Source organism: Psammomys obesus, unplaced genomic scaffold (assembly GCF_907164565.1).
Source record: "Psammomys obesus unplaced genomic scaffold, mPsaObe1.curated_primary_1811, whole genome shotgun sequence".
Taxonomy (NCBI): domain Eukaryota; kingdom Metazoa; phylum Chordata; class Mammalia; order Rodentia; family Muridae; genus Psammomys; species Psammomys obesus.
Window position 1 is genome coordinate 14444 of NW_026590285.1, and position 9869 is coordinate 24312.

General features: G+C 38.0%; 1 pseudogene; it reads right to left on the bottom strand.

Moving 5' to 3' along the window:
• Nucleotides 1-215: 215 nt before the first annotated feature.
• Nucleotides 216-9869, bottom strand: part of LOC129676423 (immunoglobulin kappa variable 4-1-like) — a 23985-nt pseudogene continuing 14331 nt past the window's right edge.

Sequence of the window (9869 nt, forward strand, 5' to 3'; positions counted from 1 at the left end):
AATTGTTTTATTTTTTTCTAATTTATTGATTTCAGCCCTGTGGTTGATTGTTTCCAACTCTCTATTCCTCTTTGGTGTGTCTGCTTCTTTTTTCTCTAAAGCATTTTAGGTGAGCCATTAAGTTGCTTGAATGAGATGTTTCAAATTTCTTCTTGAAGTCACTTAGTGCTGTGAACTTTCTTCTTAGCACTGCTCTCATCATATTCAAGAACACATTAGGAGGATCCAAGATGGCGCCAAACAGTGTGCACTGCGGGCAGCAGCAGTGAAGGAGGCTGAGGTACAGCAGCCAACCAGAGAAGGTGCAACGGAGTTACCAGAATTATTCTAGAGTTACTGCAACTAGCAGATGAAGCAGAGGAGGCACCCCACAGTGCACACAGCTTATCTGCACACAGTGCTATCTGATGTCTCCCTCCTTGATATTTGAGACTGAGAACACTCAAACCCCTGGCATTTCCCCCATGACCTCTGATCTCCAGCCTTGCCTGAGGGGGAAGCAGCAGAAGAAGCATATAACACTTCCCAACTCAGAGAGCAGTGCCCAGTCTGCTGTGCTCACCACTTCTAGAAAAGAGCACAGGGCTGGACACACAGAGCCCAAAACACAGTACTTGTCCTGCCTGCAGCATCAGCCACAGACCTCACAGCCCAGCTTGCAGAGCCCTCCACAGACTGGAGACCACTGGGTATTCAGGAAACCTGTGCAGGTACTTTGTGCCCGCCATCTGTGTTTGCTAACCTAGCCAGCATCCACATCCCCTCCTGTGCTTGCTCCCAACACCCATATCCCAAGCACCTACAGTCTCTAGCACTCCCCTTCAAGACGCACACACATGCTCTCTCTCTCTCTCTCTCTCTCACACACACACACACACACACACACACAAACTCCCCCCAAATAACTAATCTGCACTAGTGGTTTTCCTCCCTTCAGTACAACTTAAACAGCAACACACACTCTCAAACTACTGGATCTCCCTGATCTTTCTGAAGAATACTCCAGAGACCAGAAAAGACATTTCCAGTATGAAGTTCAGACTCAAGGAAGAAACAGTGAAGATCTCATACAAACAAATGGACAAAGGTAGGGGTAAGAACTCACTCAACAAAAATCAGGAAACCACGGACCCACCAGCAATCCTTAAAATCAATGGATATTTTAATTCAGCAGAAACACAGAAAAATGACTTTAAAGCTATGCTTATGCAGTTATTAGAGGAACAAAAAGAGGAAATGAACAGAGCTCTCAAAGAAATGCAGAAGACTATAACTGCCCACATACAGGAACAATTAGAGACATATAGAGAAGAAGCGAACAAAAAAAAAAAAAAAATAGAAGCCACATTCACTCAGATGAAGGAAATTGTGCAAAGCATGAAAACAGAATTAGAATCTATAAAGAAAACACAGAGAAAAACATGGAACTTGAGAACTTAGAGAAAAGATCAGGAACCACAAAGGTAAGAATCACCAATAGAATACAAAAGATGGAAGAGAGAATCTCAGGTGCTGAAGATACCCTGGCTGAAATTGATTACTCCCTCAAAAAAAAGGTAAAATCAAAAAAGTTCCAAACACAAAACATACAAGAAATCAAGGATGCCAAGAAAAGATGAAACCTAAGAATAATAGGAATAGATGAAAGAGAAGACTGCAGGCTCCAAGGACCAGAAAATATTTTTAAGAAAATTTTCCCAACTTAAAGAAAAAGATATCAATAAACATACAAGAAGTCTACAGAACACCAAATAGACTAGAACAGAAAAGAAACTCCTCATGTCACATCATAGTCAAAACACTAAACCTACAAAACAAAGAAAAAATGTTAAAGGCAGGAAGGGCAAAATGTCAAGTAATGTATGAAAGTAGACCAATCAGAATCACACCAGACTTCTCATCAGAAACTATGAAAGCCAGAAGGGCCTGGGCAGAGGTCATGCAATCTTTAAGGGAACACAGATGCCAACCCAGACTACTCTACCCAGCAAAACTTTTAATCAACATAGATGGAGAAAACAAAATATTCCGAAGGTACTAGAAGGAAAACTCCAATCCAATGAAAACAACTACACGAAAGAAAACATAACATACAGATAATTTCCCAACAAACAATAAAAGAAAAAAAAGCAATGAATCATAGTAAGATCACCAACTCCACAATAAAAGGAACTAATAGTCATTTGTCGCTGTTATCTATCAACATAAATGGTCTCAACTTTCCAATAAAAAGACACAGACTAACAGAATAGTTGAGGAAACAGGATCCAACATTCTGCTGCATCCAAGAAACACACCTATGCGAAAAAAAAAAAATAAACCTACCCCAGAGTAAAGGGCTGGAAAAATGTTTTTCAAGCAAATGGACGCATAAAACAAGTGGGGGTAGCAATCCTATTATCCAATAAAATAGACTTTCAACCAAAATTAATCAAGAAAGATGAGGAAGGGCACTTTCTTCTCATCAAATGAAAATTCCAACAGGAGAACATCACAATTTTGAACATCTATGCCCCAAATACTAGACCACCTACATTTGTAAATGAAACATTATTAAAGTTGAAATCACACATTGATCCCAACACCTTAATAGGGGGAGACTTCAACACTCCACTCTCAACAAGGGACAGGTCATCCGGTCAGAAGCAACACAGGGAAACAAGGGCACTTACAGAGGTCCTAAATCAAATGGACCTAATAGATGTCTACAGAACTTTGAACCCCAAATCAAAAGAGTATACCTTCTTTTCAGCACCTCATGGAACTGTCTCCAAAATAGACCCATATAGTCAGTCACAAAGCAAACCTCAGCAGATACAAGAAGATTGAGATAATCCCTTTTATCCTATCTGACCATCATGGTCTAAAGCTGAACCTCAACCAGAACAGAAACAGCAAAAAACCTGCACATACATGGACACTAAACAATTGGTACTTAATGTCAACTTGGTTAGGTAAGAAATAAAGAAAGAAATTAAAGACTTTCTAGAATTCAATGAAAATGAAAGCACAACATACCCAAACTTATTGGAAACAATGAAGGCAGTGCTAAGAGGAAAGCTCATAGCACTAAGTGCCTTCAAGAAGAAATTCAGAACATCACATAAAATCAACTTAATGGCCCAACTGAAAGCCCTAGATAAAAAAGAAGCAGATACACCCAAGATGAGCAGACAGCTGGAAATAATTAAAATTGGGGCTGAAATCAATCAATTAGAAACAAATAAAACTATTCAAAGAATCAATGAAACCAAGAGCTGGTTCTTTGAGAAAATTAACAAGATAGATAAACCATTAGCCAAACTAACAAAAAGGCAGAGAGAAACTACCCAAATCAGTAAAATCATAATGAAAAGGGGAACATAACTACAGACACTGAGGAAATCCAAACAATCATTAGGTCTTACTACAAAAGCCTATGTGCCACAAAATTTGAAAATCTAAACGAAATGGACAATTTTCTTGATAGATTCCATCTACCTAAATTAAGTCAATCAGGTAGAAAGACTGAATAATCCCATATCCCCCAATGAAATAGAAGCAGTCATCAAAAGTCTCCCTTCCAAAGAAAGCCCAGGACCAGATAGTTACAGTTCAGAATTCTACCAGACTTTCAGAGAACAGCTAATTCCAATTCTCTTCAAACTATTCCACAAAATAGAAACAGAAGGAACATTACCAAACACATTCTATGAAGTTACAATCACCTTGATACCTAAACCACACAAAGACCCAACAAAAAAAGAACTCCAGACCTATCTTTCTTAAGAACATTGATGTAAAAATACTCAGTAAAATACTTGCAAACCAAAATCAAGAACACATAAAAGATATCACCCACCATGACCAAGTAGGCTTCATCTCAGGCATGCAACTGTGGTTCAATATATGGAAATCCATCAATGTCATCCACCATATAAACAAACTGAAGGAGGAAAACCACATGATCATCTCCTTAGATGACAAAAAAGCATTTGAAAAAGTCCAACACCCATTCATGTTTAAAATCTTGGAAAGATCAGAGATACAAGGCACATACTTTAACATAATAAAGGCAATATACAGCAAGCCTATAGCCAACATGAAACCCAATGGAGAGAAACTTAAATCAATCACACTGAAATCAGGGACAAGGCAAGGCTGTCCATTGTCTCCATATCTGTTCAATATAGTACTTGAAGTCCTAGCCAGAGCAATAAGACAACTAAAGGAGATCAAGGCAATACAAATCGGAAACTCAAAATATCACTGTTTGCAGATGATATGATAGTATACATGAGCGACTCCAAAAATTCAACCAGAGAACTCCTTCAACTGATAAACACCTTCAACAAAGTGGCTGGATACAAAATCAACTCAAAAAAATCAGAAGCTCTCTTGTATACCAAAGACAAAAAGGCTGAGAATGAAATTAGGGAAAAAACACCCTTCACAATAACCACCTCTAACATAAAGTACCTTGGGGTGAATCTATTTAAGCATTTGAAAGACCTGAATGAGAAAAATTTCAAGTCTCTGAAGAAAGAAATTGAAGAAGATATCAGAAGATGGAAAGATCTCCCATGCTCATGGATTGGTAGGATTAACATTGTGAAAATGGTCATTCTGCCAAAGGCAATCTACAGATTCAATGCAATTCCCATGAAAATACCAACAAAATTCTTACAGACCTTGAAAGAAAAATTCTCAACTTCATGCGGAGAAACAAAAAAAAACCTAGAATTTACAAAACAATCCTGTACAACAACAGATCATCTGGAGGCATCTCCATCCCCGAACATAAGCTGTACTACAGAGCAATAGTAATAAAAACCACATGGTATTGGGATAGAAACAGAAAGGAGGATCAATGGAAATGAATAGAAGACAGAAACAAACCCACACATCTATGAATACTTGATTTTTGACAAAGAATCCAAAACCATTCAGTGGAAAAAAGACAGCATCTTCAACAAATGGTGCTGGTCCAACTGGATGTTTACATGCAGAAAAATGAAAATAGATCCATACTTATCACCCTGCACAAAACTAAAGTCCAAGTGGTTCAAAGATCTCAAGATAAAACCAGATACACTAAATCAGTTAGAAGAAAAAGTGGGTAAGACATTGGAACTTATTGGCACAGGAGACAACTTCCTGAACAGAACACCAACAGCATAGGCTGCAAGAGCAACAGTCAATATATGGGACCTCATGAAGCTGAAAAGCTTCTGTAAAGCAAAGGACATGGTCATCAAAACAAAACGACAGCCTACATACTGGGAAAGGATCTTTACCAACTCTATATCTGACAGAGGGCTCAAATCCATAATATATGAAGAGGTAAAGAAGTTAAAAAGCAGAAAATCAAGCAATCTGCTTAAAAATTTGTGTACGGAGCTAAACAGAGAATTTCAGTAGAGGAATATCAAATGACAGAGAAACACTTAAAGAAATGCTCAACATCCTTAGACATCAGAGAGATGCACATCAAAACGACCCAGAGATTTCACCTGACACCCACCAGAATGACTAAGAACAAAAACTCAAATGGCAACACATGCTGGAGAGGTTGTGGAGAAAGGGGAACCCTCCTCCGTTGGTGGGGGGAATGGAAACTGATACAACCACTTTGGAAATCAATCTGGCACGTTCTCAGACAATTAGGAATAGTTATTCCTCAAGACCCAGCTATACCACACCTAGGCATTTATTCAAAAGAGACACAAGTACAAAACAAGGACATTTGCTCAACCATGTTTGTAGCAGCTTTATTCGTAATAGCAGAACTTGGAAACAACCCAGATGTCCCAGAGTTGAGGAATGGATACAGAAAGTGTGGTACTTTTACACAATGGAATACTACTCAGCAATTAAAACTGAGGAAATCATGAAATTTGCAGGCAAATGGTGGGACCTGGAAGCAATCATCCTGAGCAATGTATCCCGAAAGCAGAAAGACACACATGGTATATACTCACTTATATAGACCTATAAATAGGATAAACATACAAAAATCTATACACCTAAAGAAGACAAACAGGAAAGAGGACCCAGGGTATGATGATCAGTCCTCACTTAGAAAGACAAATGGGATGGACATTGGATGTAGAAGCAAACAAGTAACAGGAAAGGAGCCTACCACAGGGCCTCTGAAAGACTCTACCTAGCAGTGTATCAAAGCAGATATTATGACTCATAACCAAACCTTCAGCAGAGTGCAGGGAATCAAAAAATAAGGGTGGGGGCAGTTAATATGACCTAGAGGACAGGAGTTCTACAAGGACCAAATATATCTGGGCACAGGAGTCTTTTATGAGACTCTTTTTCCAAACAAGGACCATGCATGGATATGACCTAGAACCTCTGCTCAGATGTAGCTCTTGGTAGCTCAGTATCCAAGTGGGTACCGCAATAAGGGGAACAGAGACTGTTTCTGACATGAACTCAATGGCGGGCTCTTTGACACTCCCTCCCCCCATGGAGGAGCATCCCAGCTAGGCCACAGAGGAGGACTTTGCAGCCAGTCCTGAAGACACCTGATAAACCAGAATCAGATGGAAAAGGAGGAATTTCTCCTCTATCAGTGGACTTGGAAAGGGTCAGGGAGGAGATGAGAGTGGGAATGTGGGACTGGGAGGAAATAAGAGAGCAGGAAACAGCAGGGATACAAAGTTAACAAACTGTAACTAATATTAAAAAAGTTAAAAAGAATATTGTAAATTGCTAATATGAAATCTATCCCACTTTTACATTGACATTTAGTGTATGAACTTCTTTTGAACTGTTTTCCAAAAATTAGGGGGTATGGTGTGTATTCCCTTGTTTGAATCACACAAAGTCTTTACATTCTCTACTTATTTATGCCTTTGCCTAGTTTTTATTGTGTGAAAAACTGTTCAGGTTTCTTGAGTTTGCAGATTTATTTTGTTACTTTTGTTTATATCCAGATTCAATCCCTAGTGGTTGTATAGGATGCAAGGAATTATTTCAATTTCCTTGTATCTGTTGAGACTTGGGGTTTATGTTCAAGTGTGCAGTTTTGAACAATTCTCCATTAGGTGCAGAGTAGAAAGCATAATCTTTCATATTTTGGTGAAATGTTTGCTAAATATCTGTTAGTTCCATTTGGCTCATAATGTCTATTAGCCAGTATTTTTCTGTTTACTTTTTGTTGACCATGATTTTTTTAAGAGCCCTTCTTTATTTAGGGTTTTTAAATGCTTTTACCTCCTTTCCAACTCCTCAACAAAGGGTAGAGGGAAAAGAAGGTTAGTGAGAATTGTGGGCAGAATTTTCTCAGCTACTTTCTGTTGAGTAGGGTCATACTGTTCCTATGGAGACAATACCAGTATCAGTCATCCAGAAATCCCAAAGTACAGGTAACCAGCAAATCAGCAAACAGCAAATGCAGCAGCAGGACAAATCAGCAGCAAGCAGTCCTTGCTTGCCTCCTCTGGGTTCTCATATTTATATCCCTCAAAGTTCTCAGAATTCAACTAATTCCACCTGGCAAAGGCCACATTCCGCACGAGACATTTAACAGGTGTGGACAAATTAAAACCTTCATTTTTGGATATTAAGAAAAAAAATGTTTGCATTTCATTAACCAAAACATCCACAATATTTCCCTTTTCCTGTTTAGAAAAATTGGCTTTGTCTCTAACATTAACAAAGTATACACTACAATAATTATTATGAGAATTATCAGATAAGAATTACATTCAAAATGTCCAGTCCATTTGCATTTGGCAAACCTGGAAAAAGTATTCTAACATCTATCCTAACCTGGTGAGTCCTCAGTTCTCTACCTAAACCACTTTTTTATATCTATCAACCTCAAAACATCCATCTAGACCTTAAAATTAATTGTAGTAACACAATGACTATATAGTCTTCAACCTCACAAAATCGCCAGAAGGAAAAATAATACCTAATCATAAAGGAAGCATAGAACACACAGCTTCCAGAACTACAGAAATGACAGAGACAGATGACTGCCTGGACAGTCACCAGAGGATTCTCTGTGTTGTTGGGGTATCCAGCCTATTGGCCCAGGATACCTGACAGGCTTATATGTGAAAAAGCAATTTTGAAAGACTGACCACTTAGTTTCTGCAAAATTGGAAAGTCAATTTTCCATTGTCCTGGTGTTCACAGTTTGCTCAGACAGCTTATCAGCAGTTGAAAAAGAGCTGCTTTTTTGTTTGTTTGATTGGTTGTTTTATTTTATTTTATTTTATTTTATTTTATTTTATTTTATTTTATTTTATTTTATTTTATTTTATTTTATTTTTCTCTCTAATGACTATAATAATCAATTGCTTCTTTGATGCACATCATGTTCTTTGAGGTAGACTACAAGTGCTTCCAGGAGCAGATGTGTCTCTCTGTTAGAAAATCCTTTTAAAATATTTTTAAATGCCAAATTCTATAGCTCTCTGAAGTGTTTGAAGACCGCCTACTTATCTACCATCATATAATGCTTAATCATATCTGTCTATCTATGTATCTATTTATCTATGTATGTATGTATGTATGTATGTATCTATCTATCTATATATATCTATGTTTGTGTCTAGCTATGTACTATCTAGCTAATCTTGCAAATATATACAAGAGCCTAAATAAAACTTATTTCTGTAATTAAAAAAGTAGTATCTAACTACAAGTTAGAAAGACTACAAGTAAGATTATTTATAAGGTGCTAATTACAGTTTTGCATTTCCAGCCATCCTGAACAGTTTGCAATAGTTTTTGTAAGACCAGAGTTTTATAACTCATTTTCAAATTAGCTGCCTATGTACAATATATTAAGCAAAAGTTGAAAAAAAACCATAAATTTCTATCAATATACCATAATCCATACCAGTACATAATATCTGACACTAGTAAATTCAATAATCTACCTTTTATTCTGTAATCCTACATCTCTCTATTTTATTTTCTTTTTCTCTAATATTGGCTAAGAGAGAAAATAAAGGAAAAAGGAAGAGAAGAAAAAAAAAGAGATCCCTGATTTTAACTTTTACTTTTGTTCCCCTTGCCACTACCAACCCATAACCCACCAAACAACCAACACCCCCCCACCCCACTTCTTGGGAATGGGGCATCATATTCTTAATATTTTGTTATTGTGGTTGTCTGGGGGGGACATCTTTTTGGGTACCCTTAAAAAGTAAAATATTGACCAAGTACTGACAAAGCTAGCTGTATCTTTCTCTGTCCAGTCTCTGACATTTGTTCAGTCTCTGAGTTTTCTGTCTAGTTTGCCTGTTTTCTGTCCAGTCTCTGTGGTATTGATCACTTTGGAATAGCTCTTTTTTTAAAGTTGACCAGGGTGTTGATTCTTGAGGTAACAGTAAGTGAGGGAGTCTGTGAGGCTGAAATCACCTGGGCTACTTATTTTACCTTCATTGTCATCTTTTCTTTTGCTCTGAAAATAAACTTTTAAAGAAAATATTATGGATACATTTTTGCATCATGAGGACCAGACAACCAAAGAGATTCATTTACCATGTGAAGACATTCAAGTCTCAGCTCGTAGGAGGACTTTTCTGGTGAAATCTAGCCCTTATTAAGTTTTGTTGGTAACCATGTGTCGGGAGCCACTCCCGCCATTACAAGATGGCGCCGGTTTCCTGCTTCCTGGTTCTTCTTGCCAGCATTGTTTTGCGATCTGCGCATCCGCCTTATGCTAATGTAGGCTTGTGTGGTCCTCCATTTGGAGACCACATGCTAATTGGGTTTTGTGTGGAGCACCAATTACAGACGAACAAGTCACCCTGCTGGCTACTTAAGCAGAACGCACACAGGGTTCGGGGTCCTTCTCCATCTGCTGTTAAGAGCCTCACAATAAAGTTGCTGCTGGACAAATCCGTTGTTGCTGC